This window comes from Melitaea cinxia, chromosome 9, assembly GCF_905220565.1.
Source record: "Melitaea cinxia chromosome 9, ilMelCinx1.1, whole genome shotgun sequence".
Classification (NCBI taxonomy): Eukaryota; Metazoa; Arthropoda; class Insecta; order Lepidoptera; family Nymphalidae; genus Melitaea; species Melitaea cinxia.
This window is the reverse complement of record NC_059402.1, coordinates 12037308-12062524: the sequence shown is the minus strand read 5'-3', so window position 1 is coordinate 12062524 and position 25217 is coordinate 12037308. Positions and strand designations below refer to the sequence as shown.

The window sequence follows — 25217 nt, the reverse complement described above, 5'->3', positions numbered from 1 at the left end:
TTTTTGTATTTCTAGATATTATTACAGCTTCATATTGGTGAAAAAATATCAAAACTGATTTAGTAGTAAAATATTATAGACAAAGAATAATTTTTCGTATATAATAATATATAATTAGAATAGGTTGAAACACGATAATTACACATACAATAATGTTCGTGAAGATCATCACGACCGTCTTTTGAATAATAACACCAAATATTAAAAAACAAATCTCTGTACTGTTTAATAATCAAAAATTAGCCACTAGACCGTTCGTTCAACCATCGTGGCGTGACCATGACTAAACAAACAACGAATTAACCATGAGAACATTTGACAGGTGCTGTTGTGCTCCATGCATGCGACTGTTAAGATAGATACACGATTGCATTTCTATCATTAACAAAAAAATAATTTTTGTGGTCGTCAGTTTCGTAACGGACTATGATAAAAACTTTTTTTAATAGGTACATGTTGTCGACCTTAGAAATCTGAAAATACTTGCTAAAATTAGTATACGTTATAATCTAATTATATTTCACTATAACTTAAGATATATAAACCGTAGTGTAAAAAAATCATGTGTGATGAAAATAACTTCAATATTTTTCTACGGTCAATTATTATAAGTATTAGTCAACTTTGACCTTATACTTAGTAAGGATAGGAGGATGTAGCGAAATACCACCGTTATTACTTTCACCAGTGACCTTTGACGTTAGCTATGGTTGTGTGGTGATTGGCTTCTACTACTTGACAATGTATTTCTATAGCTATTATAAGTTTCTTTGGAATCGATTGTGAGAATTTTACTTTGATTGGCCGGTGAATTGAGTACCAAGAATTTCTTTCGTGTATATGCTGGACTAATAATATGTGCAAGAATGTGGTAGTTTCGTATTGCGATTCAAGCCCAAATAATTAGAGAACTATGCTTAGAAAATATTATGTTTATAGATCGTTTTAAGATCATTTATTTTCTTTCTAAAATTAAGATTGACCATACAATAATATGATACAATATAACTACGCTAACAGTTCTAAATAACTTTGTATAGAAAGGAGTATCTAAGTAATAAAAACATAACATAAAAACAGTACGAAATGGTTCGATCTAATAAAGTAGATAAAAAATAACACAACGTGGACCCTTACGTGACACGCGATAGATTATACCTAAATAGCTCGTGCCTAAAACTGGCACTTAGTCGACAGTCCAAGCCTGTTAACATATTTACGAGTCCTCAGAGATGAAAGGTTACGAATAGGCTTACGGAGCAAAACATAGGTGCCGTGGTCGACGACCGTTTTTTTATCGACGCGTTCCACTTGACCCACATTACCTGTAGTTGTTTCGTGATCCAATAGTGTTAGGTTCGTATTGCTTCGATATTCATTTAGATACAAGAGAGATATCTTAATATATATAAATCTCGTGTCACAATGTTTGTCCTCAATGGACTCCTAAACTACTTAACCGATTTTAGTCAAATTTGCACACCGTGTGCAGTTTGATCCAACTTAAAAGATAGGCTATATTTTATTTTGATATATTATGTTATTATTATATTTCAGAAAAAAATAAGGTGATACGAAGTTCGCCAGGTCAGCTAGTTTCATTATATATATGAAAACGAATCTCCGTTTGAGATTTACTGCATCGTGGAAACATTTTTTTTTTATTTTTTTTTTATGTCACTAGGTCGGCAAACAAGCGTACGGCTCATCTGATGGTAAGCGATTACCGTAGCTTATAGACGCCTGCAACACCAAAGGCATCGCAAGCGCGTTACCGACCCAATCCCCAATCCACCCAGGAGCTCTGGTCACCTTACTCACCAACAGGAACACAATACTGCTTGAAAACAGTTTTATTTTGCTGTGATCTTCTGTAAGGTCGAGGTACTACCCCAGTCGGGCTGCTCCATATTTTGAACAGGAAATTCCTGCTGTGCCCTACCTCAGTTAAAGTTAAACATTTAATTAGTCATCAAATAGTTATGTTTCATTATCGATATTTTCAACCACGTTAGTGTTCTAAATCCGTCAGATTTGTAGGTAAGAGTTTTGTTCAAGAGTTTTTCGATCACTACACACATAGTAATCTTTTTTTAAATACATTTTTACGGACGTCTATCGATAATGATAAATAATGTGAGATATGGTATCTAAATTTGTAATTAAACTATTGTTTTTAATACTATATTTGTAAAGGTTTGTAATCTCTTTCTATTCGTGCACTTAAAGTTATAACATTTGATTCATAAAAGACACTTTTTCTACAAAAAAAAAAAAAAATCCACTGAGGATAATAAAAGTAAATCGCTCACACTTACGATTTAGATTTATGACTTTACAGATTTGGACAAATTGGATGTCCAACTAAGATTGAATTGATAACGTTAGGAGTTCAAAATATCTCGTTACAAGTACCCAATTCAGCGAATAGTCTTACGATTATATAACTTTAGAGGAAATAAATTTTAGAAGGGAGAAATGTTTTTGGTGTTTCTAATGAATAAATAGCCTTAATAGACCTTTGGGTATTTATTATTATTAATTTACTTTACGATACGAAAGTACTAAATCAAATTAAGATTTCTTTAAAGCAGGAAACGAAGTATGTTAGCGTGGCATGCAAGCGTAAAAAATTAAAATTTAAATCTCTATAGTTACAACTTTGTTGATTAAAATTAAAAAGATATAAAATTATTTTCATCACAGTAATGAGTTTACTATTTTTACCAATTTTAAAAAGCAGGAAGTGTTTTTAAAGATTTTATTTAAAGGAGGTTGTGTTAAATGTTCTCAAAAGTTCTTTAAAATAACATAATTCAATTATATATCGCTTCAGCCTGTATAATCCCACTGCTGGGCCTAGGCTTCTTTCTCCATGTAGGACAAGGATTAGAGCTCCCACCACGCTGCTCTACTGCGGATTGGCGGATACTTACTAGGTATATCTACGTCATATTATTTCAGGTTACTGGGTTCATTTTGTTACTTTTTTTTAATTCTTATAGTAAAGGTATATTTTATAAGTATTTGAGTCTTTGTCATACCACCGGCCCATCTGCAAAGCAATATATATTCCTTTCACCTTAAAGTTGTCTTGCAGAAATTGCTTTTTAGCAATAAGACCGCCTGGTTACACAGCTTAGCTATATCAGTTTGTATCTCTAATTTTGTACTTCGCTATGGTATGCACCAAAATATATCGTTATTAATACGAATAATTTCATTAAAAACGTATGTGTAAGATCTCCTTTAACAGATATACGTCAAAATAATCGAAACACTCACTGTTGTTACTAGTACTAATTACTAATGTATAAATACAATTTTAGTGGCGTAACTATATTATACTTATAATCCTGGTTTTTGGCTTTTTTTGTAAATATAAATATGCTTTATATAGGTTACGAAGATTTTTTTTGATTAATCTTATTAGGCGATGAATATTTCTTTTGTCCGTATTAAGTACGTAAGCATGTCTGACAAGTGCCATCTACGTAAGAATGTAACATACGTACTGGGACCACCGTAATGTAGGCAATATTTTTTCCGACTTAGCAATAAATCCCATGAGGCGTGAGATCACGTACATTCCGACGGAGTACATACGTTAACATATTATGTAAGAGAATATTTTATTCTAATTTATATTCTGTTTGTTCTATAAATAAACATTGTTAGACATAAAGTAACAAAACGAAGTATATGATTAAAAATATTTTTGATTGTTGTGCTAGGAAGTTATTTGTATTATTTTTATGTTAAATGATTGTTGTAAATATATCATTTAAATTTTGAATATAATAGACGTTTGAATGTGTTAATTTATTAAAATATTTTTTATTTATTAGAAAAACAAAATGAGAATAATGAAAATAATGAAGAATGAGATCTGAAATTATTCGCTATGTATGTGTTAATTTAAAATGTACAATGAAAATATTCAATATTTCGTCGACGTCATACCGAAATGTGAAGCCTACTAATGAAAACTGTAACTATAGGAGTAGAATCGTTGCAATATATCACATTAATTAATAATGTATCCTCATTTACCGTAGTGGTAAATTATGAGGTGATTCGTGATACTTAATAATTAAATTCGATAAGCGATATTAATTCGTAAAATTAATTAATACAATCTGCTTTATTCACGTAGAGTTTAAAATTACCTCGTTTTTTGTTAAAATTGCGGTTATTTTTCTTTTAATCAAATCAAAGACAGCTAATCCTTTCTTTAAGTTTTTTTTTTTAAATTAATGTATTTAATGCTATTTCTTTCGAGCGATTTCAGTGTAAAATTGGAAGTCTTCTAGCAAGTTTGTCTTAGACCAAATTAGAACTTTACAAAATAAACCGGGTATCCTGTGGGTAACCAGCTTTGACTGGTAAAGTACCTAGGAGGTACACCGATTCTTTAGAGTATCGAGAAAAATAATCTTCATATGAAGTCTTAGCACTTCGGTTTCGGTATGATATTAGGTTGTATAATATTAGGTCGAAATTTCCAGAACGAAAACGTTGGAACCAAAACGCTCTGTGTTTTTTTTTGCGACACCGCAGCCATACACATCATTAAGCGTTCGAGCCGTTTCTGCAGCACTGGTGCCACGGTGAAACTCGTACTCGTAAATAACAGGATATTTCAAGTATTCCATTTCGTAAACTGAGTGACGCAAAGATGAAAAACAATAGAAGAAAAAAAAACAAATGAATTACGGTTTTCGAAATGCAAATGCATGAGTATATACCCGAGTAGAAATTTTTTCGTCTTCCTTAGAAGGACCGGACCAGGCATGCCTGATCAGGACTAGATAAGGCATGTAACGCAGATGATTGGTCTGGACCTGATCAGGATGAGATGAAATTTCCTGATCTGGTCCTGATCAGAAAATCTCATCTCATCCTGATCAGCGGGTTCGGTTCGGTCCTTTTAAAAAACACGAATGTACCTATATTTTTGAAAAAATTGTTTAACAAAAAAAAAAAGCGAATTGATATAAATATGTATTAACATAATTATTATAATATTTATTTCCGTTTATTTTTTCCAATGTATTATTTATTTATGTTTTTACTTTAAATATTAATTATTTTTATTTATTTTTATGTTTATTTTTGTGTTTTAATTATTATTATTAATTAAATTGTATTTATTAACTTCTAATGATTAACTACTAACTACTATTTCCTATTACTTACGACTGCTCCACTGTGTAGAAATGGACTCTCTGCTAGATTGTCCTGATAACTTTATATATACTAAGTGCGCTTAAAAACATTAATAGCGCGATTCAGGCTCAGTCCGCGTCATTTCTTTCAGGCCATCCTGATCTGGACCGGACCAGGTCCTGATCCTGTATGCCTTACCATACTTGGTAAGATTTTACATCAGGCTAGCCTTGTCTGGACCGGACCTGGTCCTGATCCAGTATGCCTTACCATACTTGATTATATTTTACATCAGGCTATCCTTGTCTGGACCGGACCTGGTCCTGATCCACTATGCCTTACCATACTTGATTATATTTTATATCAGGCTATCCTTGTCTGGACCGGACCTGGTCCTGATGGAGCTTGCCGGATCAGGCATGCCTTATTCTATCCTGATCCGGTCCAGATACATGATCTGGTTGAGCCTGACCTTTTTTCTACTCGGGTAGCTGTACAAATTTGAATTTGGAATCCTTAAGTAAAGAGGAAATATGTAAGATCAAAGTGATCAACACTCCCGGCAGAGTTTTTCTCAATCATATTGTTTATCTAGATAAACCTGGAAAAAAAATTATTATCCGATTAAAGAAAATGTCTCACTGTGTCACTCTGTCACACAGAGTCGTTTCCTAGATACTAATTACATAATAACTAGAATCGCTTAGTATTTGTCTTTTAGATAATATTTTAAATAAAATACGGTACACGTACACTTTCCTATTTTAATGATTCCTGCCTTTGATTTTTCTATTAGTGGACTCTACTGTAAATTCCATCAAAATGATGATCATTTTAGAAATCGTTAATAAGATAAATGAAATATTTGAAACAGTCTCGATTATTACTCCTTTTATTCAAGTGATTTAACTGCTACGTAATTAGGCTTTACTTTTCGATGAACGGACAACAAATTAGCTTTTCTGCGGTTTCAGTTTTAGACGCTTTCGCTAGACTGAATGTTGAAAATTTGTTAAAATTATTCTCTAGAACCGAAATTGAGAGAGCTAAAATGGGTTATAAAACTTCAGTTATTCGAGCGAATGTTGGAAAAATAATAAAATTGTGAAACTTAAATTAATTTTGTCTTCACGTCAAACCGTAAAACTAATACATCTCCGACGTGAAGTTAATGGAATTAGCGTAGTTTATCTAACTTTGTAACAGCAGACACCTACTTAGTAGATAAGATATATAATACTACCTTAATATTCTGAAATGTATGTTTTTATTATACGTAACGTATTATATTATTTGTCGTCCACCCTCAATTTTGGATCATACATAGAGGCAAAGGCTCAAACAGCTGCCAAAAAACTGGGCGTCCTCTCGAAGGTGAGACAGAACTTCACTCCGGAACAGCTTCTGAATTTATATCAAGCGCAAGTTCGATCATGCATGGAGTACTGCTCCCAGCTTTGGGATGGCTCAGCCAAGTACCAGCTGGAGCTTCTTGAGTCAATTGAGAGACGAGCCAGGAGGCTCATCAGTGATGGTCGCTGCAAAGCTGTAAAGCCTGCCGGTTTTTTATCGGATACACTTCGGAGAGTGTGTACAGAAACTCCATGACCTGATTCCCCCCTCCCCCTTCCATCATCGTACAATCAGAAGCTCTGCGTTATGTCACCCTTATATGGTTGACATTCCCCCCTATACGCACTAAGCGATTCGCTAGTACATTCTTAGTTCGTACGGCCAAAGAATGGAACTCTCTACCAGCGTCTGTGTTTCTGGAAAACTATAACCTGGGGATCTTTAAGTCGCGAGTGAATAGATTACTTCTAGGTGAGCGTGCTCGATCTTAGACCGCATTTTCACTTAAGATCAGGTAAAATAGTGGTCAAACACAAGCCTATCATTGAATAAAAAAATAAAAATAAAAAAATATATGCAAGTTTAGTAAATAAAGATCTGCCGAGTCGATTAGCTTAAAATACGTGGATCTTAGCTGAAACATGACAGCACGCCGTTTAGATTGACACAGCTGCAACAGTTAACTTTGAAATTATTTGAGACAGTATGTGTAATGGATTAAGCTCAAACCCTTCAGCAATACCTTTATGCTGCTATGATGTAAATTGTGATATTATTTCACTTCGTTTTAAAAAGCATAACTTGCCTATCTAATGTAAATACTGTAACGATGTTACAGCAGTCTGAATTAGTTTAGACATGTTACGACTACAACTAATTAACTATACTAATTAATACAAGGAATAATTAAAATTACTGATACTTACCAGTAACCGCTATATATAACGCTATTTTTCAGATATATAATAAAAAGGAATCAACAGTGAATAAAATACTTTTAGTTTAATTAAAATTGATATCATTCACTAATAATTAACAACACATTTTTATGAGGCGTAAAGAATGAATAAAAAAAACGAATTAATGGAATTTTTCTAATATAATTAAGTATATTAGGTATCACAAACCTATTTACGAAGATTTATAGACCTATAAAATTTCTTGATATCTCTAAGAAATTTCTTTTATTTTCATGAAAATATTGTAGTAAAATTTTACGTACGACTATGAGTGATCGAAATAACATTTTATTTTATTCTACGTTTCCTTTCCACAGGCATATCCTGACAGACGTTGGTCGAACATTGCCCGTGTCTCCAATCTCTTGCTGCATTGAAAAGGTAAGCGATATTTTGGCTCTTTTGTTTAGCTTAGATTTATACAGTCCTCGAAATCGGCAACTTTTTGAATGGGATGGACATTATTGAATGTAAATTATTTGATGTTACTATACTGTATTTGAATATTTTCTATAAAACTAAACAAAATGCCTTTCTAGACTTACATAAACGCATTACGATTTCTTTATCTAATTTGAAATTGTTTTTTTTTTAATGATTTTAAAGTGTTTACTGGATATTTATATATCATATTTTGACGAAGGTTCCGGTCATAAAGATTTTAATAATAATCATTTGAATTGGAAACAGATCATCAGAAACACATTACAAGTATTATTTAAAAAAAAAAAAAAAAACATTTACATTTAATGAACAAAAATAAATACACGCTCTAACAGTTACAATTAGTTGCAGATGTTTGAAATACAATGTGCGTAAAATTTACATTCGCAGAACTTAGAGTTTTATGCAAGTTTTGGTAAAGGAACGCTTCTCGATTAAAACGTTGCAAGCCTTTCTGTCGAAAGTTTCTTAAATCATTTAAGATATTCGACGGTTTCGCGTTTTACAAACTAAAAAAGTATTTTCTGCACACAAACGCGTCTTTTCATTTTAACATTAAAATGTCCATAATTTTTCTTCAATTACTTAATTGTTTTTTGTTTAAATAGATTATAATAAAGTGAAAGTTATAATTTGATTGCCTGTAATGAGCATTTAAAATAATGATTTAATTATTTCACTATATCTAGAACTAGAACTAGATCTAAAACCAGAAACTGTTAACGTTATTCTACGACCATCTTAGTAAAATATGGCTACCATTAACATAACACTAGGCCATATTTCGTTATTTTTTTTTTAAATTTCGTTTCGTATTAACACCTAAAAAGTTTTCTCCTTCACTCAAAATTTAAACCAATCAAAGTTCATCTGTGACATACATCACGCGATAATCTAGAAAACATGACAGAAAACTCAACCGTATATTTATTTATTCAATCAAAGCTGCACATCGCGTTATTTTCCGTAAATATCAATTTATAAAATCTCACGGGACCGTACTATTTATTGGAATAGATAGCCAGACAATTTCAATTACGGATGATTGGTTAGAATCATCTGAGATATTTCGTGCCGCAAAATCGTCGTTGGTATTATTCGACGGAATCTGATCTTCTCGTGATGTATCGAGGTAGCTATTGTTCGGTTCCTAAGTACCCAATTTTGTTGAAGATGTCGTGAGCAGAGCTTACACTCACTCGCTTGCTTCAGCCTAGCGCAGTCTACAGCTAGACGTTGGCCTCTCCAAGTTCTCGCCAAACTTCCCAGTTCTTCGCATTCCTTATCCAGCCACCATCAGCGATATTAGGTAGAATATCGGTCTAGAGGGCCGGAGTGCGTCCCATACTGCGTTTGCTAATACGTGGTCTCCACTCCAGGTTACTATTATACGATATTAGTCAAATGAAACGTTTTCACGTTTACTTTCAATTGATTTTAAATTTTTTCCCTTGATTAAAATATTCTGCCTACCCTTGCATTAATGCTTTAAATTATAGTTCTACAAAGGTTACAAACATTGTAAAAAAGTGCTAGCCAGACTAGGATTTAGAGACTTGCGATACCGTTGTGAAAAGTTATATATTTGATATTATAAAACATTATATAGCTAGGCAACAATCGATTTAGCAATCTATTTAGATCTCACATTGAATAGATTCAAAAAGATTGAAAAGTTAAAGGTCAGAGGCTTCACAAAGTAGCCATGGGATGCTATAATTATATATAACTCGTATAGAAAATATTAACCTTTTTCCCAATATCAACCTTAATTTTAGTCAACAAAGAGCTCAATTCACAAAACATTTTTTGGAATCTTTACTTAGGTTTTTTTTTCTATTTTGTATGCATAGTGGCAATTGCTATTTTCTTTATTAAATTGTTATATACACTGCGTTAAATTGTGACTGACTTTATTTCAATAATTAAGTTAATTACTATTTTATTTTTTGATTTTTCATATAATTAATGTAACACTTGAATATGTATTGTAGTCATATCGTGAGAAAGAATATCGATAAATCGTTATCGATGCTTTCGAATATCGTGTTTTATAAATCAAAATTGATGGTTTAAGAAATTGAGAATAAGTATATTAATTAAAGTCAGATAATGAAACATAATGAACCCAAATTTTGATTTTGAATTGATATATTTATTGGTTTAACTGGCTTTTATTTTGTAAAGTAGGTAAAAAGTCAAGTTAAATAAATGCCTCGGTATTGGTGTCGTGTGTGTGACAATCTTATTTAGAAATACGAGTGATATGTATTTATGTCATGTTAACAATTACTTGCATGTGCATGCCAAAATGAAAGATTAAGTGTGCGCTTTTTTAAATTTATATTTTTAATCAGTATATCAATGCCACATCAAAATGTCAAGTTCTATTTTTATTTGCTGTAGGTACTAACTTGCGCAAAAACAACACGTGTTACTCTGACGACCGATGTGTCTCTATCACTGAAATCAAAGCTGTACTTAAACACTTACACGCACGCATAAACGATATGATCATCAAGATAAATTATTCTACACTCTATACTAAAATGTTATTTACATGAAATATGTTAATAAGCAACAGATGTTTTGAAATTGTTAAATAATGACGACGTCACGTAATGACGACGAATGTAACAATTTAAATTACTTCTGACCTACACTAATGTATCGACAAAAATAAAACTCGTTCACATCCCTCATAGCCTTGTTAAGGTAATTAGGAATGTTCTGTTGCCATAATGTGTCGAATTTCTATTGATCGAAGCTGCGTAGAATTATATAATGAACGTTAAATATGGCCCTGGGATAAATATTAATAAATGATGTCAACCGAGACAGAGTCGCTCTTTGAAGTGGTTGGAGAATTAAATTATTAGCCTTTTTAGGGAATACTCATGACATAACGATCAAAAAGAAATTCTTTAGAATTGATTTTAATACATTAAGCTTGTAATTCCTTTAATAATTGTTACTTTTTGATATATAGAAAAAAAAATTGTCCAATTATTTGTATCATCGCTACAAACCTGAAGCATTTTTTCACATGCTTAAATTAGATTTACTCGACATTTTAACGAACAAGATTTAATTATATGTATGGCAGTAAAAAAACTTACGTCGTAGGTGTGTTTTTTTTTAATTTAGTCATAGCTGTGTTTTTGAGTTAGGAGACGTAGTTAATATGAAATTCAGCTTATTATCTTATTATATGCTGTATAAAAAAGAGTTCCTGAATAGTAACTGTTTAGTAAACAACTTTAATTAAACACAGTAATAAAAAAAGTAAAAAAAACCGAACCTTTACTACCTTTTTCGACCGTATATATATATATATATATATATATTTTATCTGTGTTCGGGGATAACTCCGTCGTTTATGAACCAATTTTGATAACTCATTTTTTGTTGGAAAGGAGATATCCCTAGTTTGGTACCATGATAAGGAAACCAGGATCTGATGATGGGATCTCAGAGAAATCGAGGAAAACTCTCGAAAATCCGCATAACTTTTTACTGTGTGTACAGATTTTAATGTTTTTTAATTTAATCGAAATCCGATGTTTATCATGTGGTCACATTTAAATTTCATCGAGATCTGATTACAACTTTTGGAGTAATCTTTGATAATGCATATTTACTTGACCATTTTTTCGTCTACCTACGTTGTATTACTTGTCGATATAATTGAAGTCGGTTTTTCTACGTTAGTCTGCAAACACAATTATTACTCATTTGTTATTAAGAATAATATAATTTACTAATGATAAATAAATGAATAATAAATTAAAAATAAAAAAGCAACAAACACACATAACAGATATAAAAAAGAATACTCTTAAAAAGAAAAGAAATACACCAATGTTTTATAACTGAAACACTGTTTTGAATTTTCGACGCTTTGTTTCTGAAACAATTAGATCCGAATCAATTATCTTCGTGTTACCAGTCCAGGCTCCATTCCTAGTGAAAGGTCTTACACAAGCGCTTGTATAACCGATCATCTGACCGCATGCAAACTAAAGATTCTCATATGCACATTTACACATTTTATGTCACTTTCTAAACAAACATACACATCCGCGTCGAGACATCTATTATTAACTATATACAAAATATGTTCTTTATTACTTATATTTATAAATTTTCTATATATATAAATTTTCTTCATAAAACAACGTAAATAATAGCCACTTTTTATTTTATGGGTGGAGTTTTCACAAAAATGTTAACTCATGTTAGTGCAATGAATAGGATCTACCGAAGTAATCCTATTATTTAAAAATCTATATACGCAATAACTATATACAAGCAATACCCGTGCGAATAATTCGCACTAGATAAGTTAAAAAATTACCGACCGTCAATCATGTTGACGTTGTTTTAAAATTAAAGCCGTTATATATATAATTTTAATAATTAATTAATTTAGAAAAACCAAAAGCAGTATTTTTTTTTTGTTGTAGATGCCGGTAAAGCAAGCAATTATCTATAAAATTATATATAATTTATGTAAAGTAATTGTGAGGTTTTTTCTAAATAGGGAGGCAAACATCTTAACCTTAGCGTATTAATATTTATGATGTAAAATTACAAGTAAATTACACTAAGCTAAGAAAAACGAGTTTATCATAATAGTGTTAGGACTTACTAGTTTATCTGTAACTTAGTATGTCCTAGTACGCTAAAAGCCGATTTGTCTTCGAACACGCTAGTCTAACATGAGATCGGGGTTAGTTGGTAACACATTTGTGTATATCGCACAATCATGTATTGTGTTTGGCGAATAATTATTCTTGCTTTATTATTTGTTTTGACACTTTTTAATTTTTTTAGTCTAGGAATGAAATTGGTTATATTATAATGTATAATTTTTTGAAAAATAATTATAAACGCTGCTTGGATTGTAATGAAATAATAGTTGATGTATGAGCTTACCCTCAGTGGAGCAAGTTGGGACAGTTGCCCCACTCTGACTCGAAATCAATAATTGATATTTTAGATTTTAATTTAAAACTTTTATCAACACAGATAGTGAAAGTAAATGGAATGTAATAAAATTTTACATTTATTCGTTTTTCCAAAAAAATCTAGGTCCCCCATGAGTAGACGTATATATTTTTTATAAAAAGTTTCTTGTGTTCTATTACGTCGTTGTCTGGCTATAGTTTTCTAACATAATAAACCCTTTTAACCTAAACTGTGTGCGATAATATTTATTGCTCGGTTATCATAGTTCTGCTAAATTTCACACATGATTTAAATAATATACAATGGAGTACAATTCGCTACATTTAATTGAGATTATTGTTGAAGTCATAATTCTAGGTCACGACTTTTAATAATTTATTTATAACTAGCTGTATACCCTGCGCACTTTTTATTTTATTTTTTGGTCGTACCAACTCCGAAACCTTTGTGGACTCATGCACAACACTTTTCTTGACATGATGAAATGCATAGTTTACGATTCTGTCGAGGACATACAGACAAACATTCATTTTTATACATATAGATAATTATACTTTTTTAACTTATTACTAAGAACCTAAGACTTTAATATATTATCCTATATTGTTACCAAATAAGAAATGAATACCAAAAGTTTTATCCTTGCCACTGTGACGGTTTTCATATAACTTAATATGATTCAAAAGTTTCGAAATCTAATCATTTAAAATACGATTACATAAATCTTTGTCGTTCTCTCGTTTATGATATCATAAATATCTTCGTATAGATCTCATTTGACCCGGACGTAAGGCACGCGATGGTAAAGGTCGGGTGATGCATCGCTACACCGAGCTTCGGTGATACCTACAAGATCCTTTAATATATCAACCGAGAAATAAAAATTATAATAATAATAATAAATTGTAAAATTATGTGTGAAGTAAAGATGTTTGACCATTCATTTATTATTATTAGTTATGTAATTCCAAATTTAGGGATGTATAAAAACATGATATAATATGTGTGTTAAGAAAGAACTTTACATAATTTTGTTTGCCAATCGTAAAGAAGTTTGACGGTTTAAACTCAATTGTTATACTTTCTTTAGCAATATAAAGTAAGTAGATACGTTTTATTTAATAGTTACTCATATATTGCCAATAAAACGCTTTAATTTTTTTATTTATTTAAATCAAAAAAGTTTGTATGTCTAAGCTTAAAATGTCCATTATAATATGACAGTCACATTAAATGGAATGATACCGTCAAAACCAGATTGCTTGAATAAATGTGTCGTACGGGGCTCATCTGTAAAAGTTACGAAAAATCACGAATAATCATCAATTACACGTATCAAGATCCTTAAAAAGATCAGAATGTTCGAGTATGTTTAACATTGTAACTTTATAATACCGATTTTCCCGGTAACGATATATTATTTAGCATCCAAAAAAAGAGACGCATCCAAAAATAACACAAAAGAGACGAGAAATGTGTAGGTGTCGAAGACGATTTTTACCGTTACTCACTTTGACAGTTAAAAATTCTACAAATTTTGTATTAAGTGGACATTGTTATCAGTGATATTATATAACAGTAAATTTTTAGCAGAATAACAAATTTCCTTCTCGTGTTTCTATATTGCAGGTTCGTGAGCATGAAATAAATATAATAATACTTCTTTAAAACCTGAGAATGTTATGAAAAGACAGGCCAATTAACAGCACCAATAAAACATACATTTAACGCTTTATAATCAGGGCCGCCGTAAGCGGGCGTGCAAAGCGTGCACCGCACACGGGCGGCACGCCCAGGGGGCGGCAAAACGAGCGACTCATACCTAATTCTAGTCATTGTATCCCTGGCCGGTCGACTCCTACTTAGAGGGCGCGCATAGGATACCAACTTGGGACACCTAGTCCGCAGCGGGCTAGCCGGTCACCGCGCGCGAGTCACGCGACCAATAGGCATTTTATAATTTATTGTAATTTTTCATAATCATAATTGAGAAAAAGATTACAAGGTGGCGGAGCAATCACAGAGGAAACACAAAAAAATTTGGCACGCAAGCCTGCGACTTGAGATACCGAAGATCCACGAGCACCATTGTTGCGCCATTATTCGGAGAGTATCCCGGACTTCGAAGAGGGCGACATTAGTGCAACGCTCGGGCAGCTTAAAAAGGGGAGGGCCCGGGGGATGACGGAGTTACCACTGAGCTCCTTAAAGCCGCAGGGCGACCTGTCCTAAAAGCCTTGGCAAGACTCTTTAACGCCGTCATCCACCGAGGTACCACACCGGAGGCGTGGTCTAGGAGTGTGGTGGCGCTGTTCTTTAAGAGAGGCGATAAGTCTCTGTTGAAGAATTACAGACCGATCTCATTTCTGAGCCACGTCTATAAGCTGTTTTCGAGGGTTGTTACGAATCGTCTCGCCAGAAGACTCGACGAATTCCAACCACCGGAGCAGTCTGGGTTTCGAAATGGCTACAGCACCGTGGACCACATCCATACTGTTCGGCAGACTATTCAAAAGACAGAAGAATATAATCAACCGCTGTGTATGGCATTTGTGGACTACAAGAAAGCCTTCGACTCTGTCGAGACCTGGCCTGTCCTGGACTCTCGGCAGAGATGTCATATCGACTGGCGATATATCGAGATACTGAAATGTATGTACGACGCGGCGACGATGACCGTTCATGTCCAGGACCAGAGAACAGGACCTATTTCCCTCCGGCGTGGGGTAAGACAGGGAGAAGTAATATCACCGAAACTGTTTACCACTGCGCTGGACGATGTCTTTAAAACTTTAGATTGGGGAGAATGAGGCATTAATGTCAACGGTGAATTCATCTGTCACCTTCGTTTCGCCGACAATATTGTCATCTTTGCGGAGCCGTTCGATGAGTTAGGCCATATGCTGGCCGGCCTAAACGAGTCCTCCCAGCATGTCGGTCTCTGTTTAAAAGTGTCTGTTTTAAGTTTAAAATCGCTCAACGTGCAATGGAACGGGCTATGCTTGGGGTCTCTCTCAAAGACAGGATTAGAAATGAGACTATCCGCGAGAGAACGAAAGTAACCGACATAGCCCACAGAATTAGCAAGTTGAAGTGGCAGTAGGCTGGTGATCTGTGTCGCAGGACCGATGGCCGTTGGAGTAGACGGGTCCTAGAGTGGAGACCGCGTCTTGGCAAATGCAGTGTGGGACTTCCTCCGGCCCGTTGGACCGACGATCTACGTAAGATTGCCGGTGTAGGCTGGATGAGGATTACGGAAAACCGGGATGTCTGGCGCGAACTTGGGGAGGCCTATGTCTAGCAGTGGACTGCATAGGCTGAAGTGATGATGATGACGTATTTGACTTTTTTAGCAATAACTTATTTAATTATTCCAATAATGAGTTAATGAAACATTGTAAAGATTTAAATCTGAAACTTAAAGATAATTTAAGTAGTGAATCAGACATTGACGGTATTGGTTTATTTCATGAAATCATTGAATTAAAGTTGCATTTTACAAAAAACCAGTCTAATGATCCACAAACCTTATTACAATATCTTTTTACCAATGACTTAATTTCAACATTTCCGAACACAGCAATAGCGCTAAGAATATTACTTACACTGCCAGTTTCAGTTGCATCTGGTGAAAGATCCTTTTCAAAATTAAAAATTATCAAACATTATTTAAGATCAACAATGCTTCAGCAAAGACTAAGTTATTTAGATAAAGTTTCAATTGAACATGAAATTTTAGACAGTTTGGATACAAGAAAGTTGATAGAAGATTTCGATAGATAGTCGTTGGGCGGCATAATCGGTATTGCACGCGGGCGACGACACGGCTAGCGGCGGGTCTGTTTATAATATAGAACAATAATTATAGTCAATGAATATTGACAGCAATCATAAACATGTTGAAAACTTACGTAATAAAGTTAAAGGTCAGTTATAATCTATTAATATTAGAAAAAATATTCTTAGCCTTCTTCATCTGTCTTTAAGTTACATAGAATCGTTGTGTAATTTAACAATTTTACACTAAACTTAAGGTCAGTATTTAATTCATTAAAATACTAGACTATACAAAACCTATATATAATACTAATCGTATTAAAATATACATTAATCTATTATGGAAAAGTAACTATTCAAAATACACATCAACAATAACAATGATAATATCAATATCTCAAATTTAATTACAATTGTTCATATCAACAACAGTCAATACAATTTCCCTTCAATGTCAGTATTAAATTTTCCAAAACACTGGGTTGGTCACAACCTTTAACTTAGGGGTATGAATAATAAATGTTGGCCGATTTTTAAACCTACCCGATATGCACACAAAATTTCATAAAAATCGGCCCAGCCGTTTCAGAGGAGTATTGTAACTAACATTTTGACACGAGAATTTTATATGTTATTTCTTATATATTATTAATCTATCAACCTCATATTATATGTATATAATATAATACATTGAATTTTGATGCGAATAATCGTGTTTGTAATAATGTCAATCGTCTTTTTATGATGTGATTAAATAATTTCGAAATAGTGCTTTATGACATCGTGCTGTATGTTCATTTCATTTAATATTTTCATTTAACGTTTTAAGATCTTTCCTAAAAAAAGCGTAATTAATTTATACTACAAGCCATTATGAATTAACGACCAATTATGTACAAAATGTACCATTATTATTTTCTCATCACTCTTTATGAACATTAGGAACTGTGTAGAATTGCAAGGTGAGTTTATTAAGAAAACTAGCCGTGTACGCGACTTCATCCGCGTGGAAATTAACAATAAAGTTATTGGTCAGTTCGCAGAGTTATAAAATAAATAAATTTCTAACAGACGGAATTTAAAAAAAAAATCTTTTTTTGGTATATGTACCGTGTATAGACATCCATACGCATTTAGTAAAAAGCGGTTATTTTAATATTACAAACAGACACTCCAATTTTAATTATTTGTATAGATAATGTTTGCAAGAATTGTGGGTTATTATTTCGATTGGCTAGTAAACTGTTATTATTTCCTGCAAATAATTATTTGCTTGAGTAAACGATCAAATTCGTAATTTCACGGTGGTCCATGATATTCTGGCGTTTTACACGTTTTTAACAATGTTACTTTACAATATTCTAATAAAATAAATAATGATATAAAAATATGTTAACAAAATATAATTATTGTAACATCATCATCATCATCATCATCACTTCAGCCTATCGCAGTCCACTGCTTGACATAGGCCTCCACAAGTTCGTGCCAAAAATGGCGTGAACTCATGTGTGTTGCCCATGGTCACCACGCTGGGCAGGCGGGTTGGTGACTGCAGGGCTGGCTTTGGCGCACCGAAGAAAGCCAGCAGTTGGATGGTTATCCCGCCATCGGTCGGCTTTATAAGTTCCAAGGTGGTAGTGGAATTGTGGTATCCGTCTCACGACAGCCACGGGAAGAGAGGGGGAGGTTATATTATTTACTGCCGTAGCCACACAGCAATATATTATTAGGTCGGGGGAATAGTAGTATTGTAATATAAAAAATATAAAATATTAATTAGGTACAAGCATTGTATTTTAAATTAGAAATTAATTTAATACGCTAGAAAGCTATATGTTAATTAAACTAAGAAGTTGTGCATGAATCGGTTTCCGATTCATGCACTTCTTAGTTTAATCAAAATTCAAACAAATTGTCGTTCTCAAAATTTAACAAATTTTAATCCTTTTTTGAAACTACTAATATGAAAATAATAAAAATCTGGCCGCTAAACAGAAATTCGTTAATTAATATCTATCAATACTAATAAATATTAATGTGAGAAATCCTTGTTTTATATTAATGACATCTTATTAAAAAATAATTCCGGTGTCATCTTCTTAAATTTCAAGAAAAACTAGTTTCTTCTATCAAAATACGTACAACCTGATTTGTACAGTACCTACTCTATTATAATGTAGATCGAGGTCACAACTGACATTTCAATATTTCACAATTGAATAATACGTTTTTAAAGATCAGCATATATATCAGATCAGATATCTATAATCTTCATTGTACTTTCTGAAAGAAAATTTGTATGGATCGTCAGAGATACATTCTAAATAACACTTTAATGCTGGTTTAAAGAATTTGGAATAGTGAGTAATGTTAACGTAGTGCTATGAATTAATTTGTTCCTAAGAATAGTTGTAATTTTAATGAGATATAATTATATCGTTTAGTTTGTAATATCTTAACCTTAGCAAGAACTCTGTAATTGTTGGTGTCGAATTGCAACAGAAAAGCGAGTAACAGGCTGAGGTTAGTGCTCTTGTAAGTAAATCAACTAAACTATTAGTATCTACTAATTTCCCACTCTTTTTTCTTTCTTGCAGTTATCCTGCGAAATATAATAGTTATTTAAACATGAAAGCATCATTTTTATATCGGCTTTATATTGTTTCTTCTAACCTTCCTTTTTTTTATCACAAGGGAACCCATTTACGGGTGATATCCAGGATAACCGGGTAGACATTCCTAGACCGTATGTCGGCTTCAGCATTTGGGGGTGCAATACCGACCAAAACCTTCTAACCTTCCAAAAACCAACCTAAAATTCTTCTAACCTTCTAACTCTTCTGTTCTAACCCTTCTGGCTTTTATATTGTTTCTTCTAACCAGTCAAATGTTTAAATGGAAACTTGGTTTATCACGTAATTAACTGAAAAGTAAATGATGAGTTCTGTTTTTATTACCGATTATTACTTGAATAATAAATACTTAAATGTTTTACAGCCAAGTTCAGTTTCACAGTAGGATGAGCCCCGTTTCTTTGAGTAATGAAAATATACTCAATACAACTAACATCTGTAATTACTATATAAACATTCGTCATGTGCGTGGATCGGACCTGCGGCTACTATTAGCGCATTAAACTAGTGACCATTCCGACAACGCGTAGTTGTTGTATAATAAATATATTTTTAAAAATGATGATATTATCTGGAGCTAATTATGAAGTTTTCTGTCTTCGGCAATAGTACTCCGTTTTATCTATACAAATAAATAAAATTGGAGTGTCTGTTTGTAATATTAAAATAACCACTTTTTACTAAATTCATGTGTGTGTATACACGGAACATATACCAAAATAACATTTTTTTGAATTTTTGTCTGTCTATATGTGTGTTTGTTCCGGCTAATCTCTGAAACGGCTGGACCGATTTTGCCGGGACCTTCACTGGCCGATAGCTGATGTAATAAGGAGTAATTTAGTCTCCTTTTATTTTAGATTTTTTTAAATGTTATATTTCTGCGAACTGAACAATAACTATTTTGCTAAATTCCACGCGGACGAATTCACGGGCACGGCTAGTGTTTAAAATAATAGTTCAATTTTCATAATTTTTATTTACCGTCGCAGCTATTACCGTTTTTGTTTTACGAAGCTATTGTTAGTGGGAGTCTTTATCGATAGAGTATTATTATGTCTAAAGGAAATCATTATCTGGATGGTAAATTAAAATTTTAATTAAAAATATGTAGTTTTAACATTATCAAATTCCTAATTAAATTTATAGTTCAGCTTATTAGGAAATTGTTATTAAATTCCGTTATTTAGGTATCGTTCATTATAATTTCATTTTTTTTTTTTATTTACGGAAATTGTATAAGAAATCTTTATCCTCATTAATATTTTTAATGGCGGATAGAATTACAGGACGCAACTTCTTCGGTAAAATATTAATATACTTACTTATTATTACTGAGGTTTAGTTCGGTCTCGGTTTTTATTGCGTATTCTCTATTTATTTTCTTAAAACAGTAATTACAGAAATTACTCCATTCTAGCATGAAGGGCGAGTAAGCGAAGTGGAATCATAATAAGTACAATAGACAAATACCAGCTTAGGTTTCATGGATGCGTAGCGATTACTGCTGACGAAGTTTGGAAATTACATAGCATTTGTTGAAGACTTTGTTAACAACCGTTCTGGTGTAGTGGTGCGTGTAGTCGCCTAAAACTACGACGGTTTGCGGGTTTGATTCCCGCTTGGGGTGGATATTTGTATTCTTACAAATATTTCTTTCAAGTTTGGATGTCTGTCCTTGTGGGTCTCCCTACCGTGCCTCGGAGAGCACGTCAAGCTGTTGGTCCCGGTTATTATCAAAAATAGCGATCATTATTCACAATAGGGAACATAGCCGCCAACACGCAGCGGAGCAGCGATGTGGATTAAGCTCCAATCAGGCCTCCAAAAAGGCTTATGACCAGCAGTTACATGTTACAGGCTGAATCGTTGAAGACCAAATATTTGCTAGGTAAACCAAGATTTTTGCTAATTTATAGTGGTAACGTACGGTAAACACACTGTAATGATGCAATTTAACGTTTTTTTATTTGTGTCTATTTACGAAGATCGCTTGTATCGCAATTATTTAAACGTTTTCACTAAAATGTGGGTAAAGTCAAAATATTTATATAGTTATTTTATAAATATGGTGAATATCGCTATTAAATACCACTGCCTCCCTTATTTTAGTATAGTATAATTAAAAATGAAATAGTATTTTAATGCAGACTATTAAAATATAGCTGAATGTACCTGCGCGTATCACTCTAATTACTTGATAGCTCTTCATAAAAATTCTCATGTTTATATTCTGGGACGATTATAGTGTATCGTATTTTTTATAGCGGAAATTAAAAGCTTGTTAGCAAATTAAAAAAAAATGTTTGTGTGTTAAATGTGCATCTAAATAAAGTATTTGTATGAGTATTGAGACGAGTGCGCGGCTGATGCACTAAGTCTGAACATATCAAGATTTAAATTATTATGTTTAGTTTGTTATGCTAAAGACAATGTGATGTCAACAAGTCAGATAAAATTGAAGAGAAACTCTTGCAATAGTCGTATTGTTAAGGTTGTTCAACATTTCAGATTTTCTGATGAAACTCTTTTATATAACCTATTCATTATACGAATCCCGTCACAATACTCTAAATTGTATAGCTTTATCATTTGAAGCTTGTATCTTACAGTGAATATAATTTTGAACAATAACGGTTCAGCATTAAAAAAATAAGGCACACAATAGAGTGACCTCAAGCGGTAAACTCTCTTATTTGAGTGGATAGTAAATAAGTTATAATAGTTTTTGTAAATTACCTCTCTCTCTCTGTCTCTTCAGCCTATCGCAGTCCACTGCTGGACATAAGCCCCCCACAAGTTCGCGCCAAAAATGGCGAGAACTCATTTATTTTGCCCATAGTCACCTCGCTGGGCGACGTTAGACGGGTTGATGACCGCAGGGCTGGCTTTGTCGCATCGAAGACGCTATGCCTGTGTATTTCAATGCCAACAGTTGGATGGCTATCCCACCATCGATCGGTATTTTAAGTTCCAAGGTGGTAGTGGAACACTCACGGGAAGAGTGGGGGGTGGCTATATACTTTACTGTCATAACCACACAGCTTAAAATTACTTATATTATAAAAATATTATTATGTAGTATAACAGTAGTGATAAGTAAAATAATTTATTTTTATTTTATGTAATTATGGTCATAGCACTTTTTACGAGTATTGATTTTTATATAATTTTGGTGTTTAATGTCTATGTTATAAATAATATACAATTAGAAGTTAGTTACAAGTTACAGAATAATAGAAGAAGAATAGAAGAAGCTAATTACAAGTCAGAGGAAATCTAAAATTCTTGGTATTTAATAAGATAACATAAATTTTATATTCGCAAGATAAATATTTTGAGCATGAAAGGAGCTACACTGTATTACTTACATCCACAAAATTAAGAGTCGCCTACATAAGTCCATGATGGATCTAGCTTTTAAAGAAATGAATTTCCAATATAAGCAATTCAAAAAATATTTTCAATCATAAGAGAGCTATCTATTAACGAAATAAAGTAGGTATATTTTATTTGGAGTTCGATGGATGATATAAATATAATAAACCATATAATAAATGACCACTTTATCATAGAGTGTATGAACTTTAGTAAAGTACAAGTATCTATATCACAATTCCTTGACCAATATTTAATAAACACGTAAGTTTATAAGTGTATAAAATATTATTTTGAACCCTTATTACGTAACATTGTAGAACAAGTTCGTTAAAAGATAAACGATCATTGTATAGGTTATTTAAGTCTAACCTTTGGCAGAGACGAGTCGACGCAATCGAACTACTCTTGACAAAGTACCGTAAGTTCGTAAGGTAGTTAATCTATGAATCAATATTCTTTGAAAAGGTCAACGCTATACAAATTTTAATAGTCGACTTTGTGTGTCAAATATGTACGTCCATTCTAATATTATCTCATAAGGTTAGTTAATTTATATTTAGTTAATTATTTTCAATATGCGTGTATATTATTTACTTATTTTATTGTATAAATTTACTATAACCACGACAAAGTATGATCTTGACGAACATGCATGGATATTTTAAGACATTGATGAGAACCATCATCAGAAACTTATTGAGATATAAGATCAATAAAGTCTCTTAAAGTTTTTAATCAGTCTTGTTTGTTTTTTTTTTATATATAAAATAATTACAGGCAACAAATATTAGTCGTGATAGATATTATGAGCTGAAGTTGATTTCTTCAGCACTATGGTATCCGTCCCGCGTCTGCGGCTATCTGATACAAATATATATTTATTTATATAACTGTGTTGTACACCTCATTTTCATCCGCGTTATTTAGAGTAAAAAAATGGTCCCAAAATTATATATAGTCTTCCTTGGTAAATAGAGTCTCCAACACAAGAGAATTTTTCAATTCGAATCAGTATTTACTGAGATTAGCGTGTTTAAACGAACAAATAAATTCTACATCTCTATAATACTTATATAGATTTATCGAAAAAAAACAAAAAAAAATAGCTACGTTAGTCGGCTGCTACCTATAATACAGGCATTCAGTTGTTAACCTTAGGCACCGACGACCGTGTGTGTATGGTAAAGATATGTATTTATTTATTTGTTATTTAAATATACTGATATGATAAAGGTGTAGTTTGTTTGTTTAAACGCGCTAATCTCTAAACATGCTAATCTCAGAAGCTACGTGTTCAAATTGAAAAACTCTTTTTGTGTTGAATAGTCCATTTACCGAGGATTGCTATATAAAATTTTAGTACGTTGTTTTCTCAAATTAACACGAGAGAAACCGCTGGCACAGCTAGTTTATTTGTATGTTTCGTATTTTCTCCTCCCATTATACACAAATCTGTGCTCACTTAGCTCACTCAGAGCTAGCGAAAACCATTGAACAAAGATTGAATTAACTTAGTTCGCTTGATGTGCCTGTAAAGCTAGATCAAAGGCAGATCTCACAGTACAACAACATTAGAGATTTTTTTTAATGAATGCAAATTGAAGTAGTATAAGATAGCATATTAAAATTCATAAGCATTAATCGCACAGATTATAAATTAAAAATAGTGAAAGCACAAAACTTTCGCGAGTAGAACACATCCGAAATAGAAAATGTTGCCTATGACGTTAAACAACAAAGAACGTTAAAATTATTTAAATTTTTTGTGAAACATCCAGTGTAAATATATTCAGCGATCGTTTATTGAAATTTGAAATTATCATACATCAACCTTTTTCTTTATCAAAGGACTCGTTCAAAGAGCTACCTACATTGGTGGACGTCTGCGGCGTCTTTTTGAAATTTTATTTTGAAGAGACCTTGCAGTGACTACGTTTCATATTTATAGCGATGTACATGTCTTTTCGGTACAATAAGAACCCATATATTTATGGTTTCTTATTGTTTATATATTTTTCTCAAAAAATATTTGATTTTAAAACTTATTTAACTCTAGAATTAAAATGATATGAATTTAAAATGTATACTAATACAATTCAATATAATATTAAAAACAAGAGGAGTTGCCCTAATTACTTTAGAATTATCAACTCAAACTAGGAAAAAAGATCAGAAAAACCCACTGGACAGAATTCAGTTTGATTGTCTCATGATATAAAAGACAGAAAAAAAGTACAGTTTTGGAGAAGTTCTTGCAGTTTCGCCGTTATTAAACTTTACGCCGTGCACCGTGAGGTTTGAAATTAAATTAATAACCGGGACGGATTCTTGGCTTTAAACTCGAAAATAATTTTTGTTCGATCTACGCGAGTGAGTTTTGTTGTCTCGTTTATATCGTCTGTGGATTTAATCTTCCATATAAACCAAACCTACGTAGACCGGACTTTCCAATTTAGAATCAATAACAGCTAAAGGAGAAAAAATATTGATAATTTTGATTCTTTTTTCTCGAACGATTCGTGGAGTC

General features: G+C 32.5%; 1 protein-coding gene across 1 annotated transcript in view; it reads left to right on the top strand.

Moving 5' to 3' along the window:
- LOC123656359 (putative polypeptide N-acetylgalactosaminyltransferase 9) overlaps positions 1 to 25217 on the top strand; it is a 144483-nt gene that overhangs the window by 38997 nt on the left and 80269 nt on the right. Inside the window, exon 2 of the mRNA XM_045592050.1 lies at positions 7799 to 7862. The gene's annotated coding sequence lies outside the window, so the exon portion shown is untranslated. The remainder of the gene's footprint in view (positions 1 to 7798; positions 7863 to 25217) is intronic.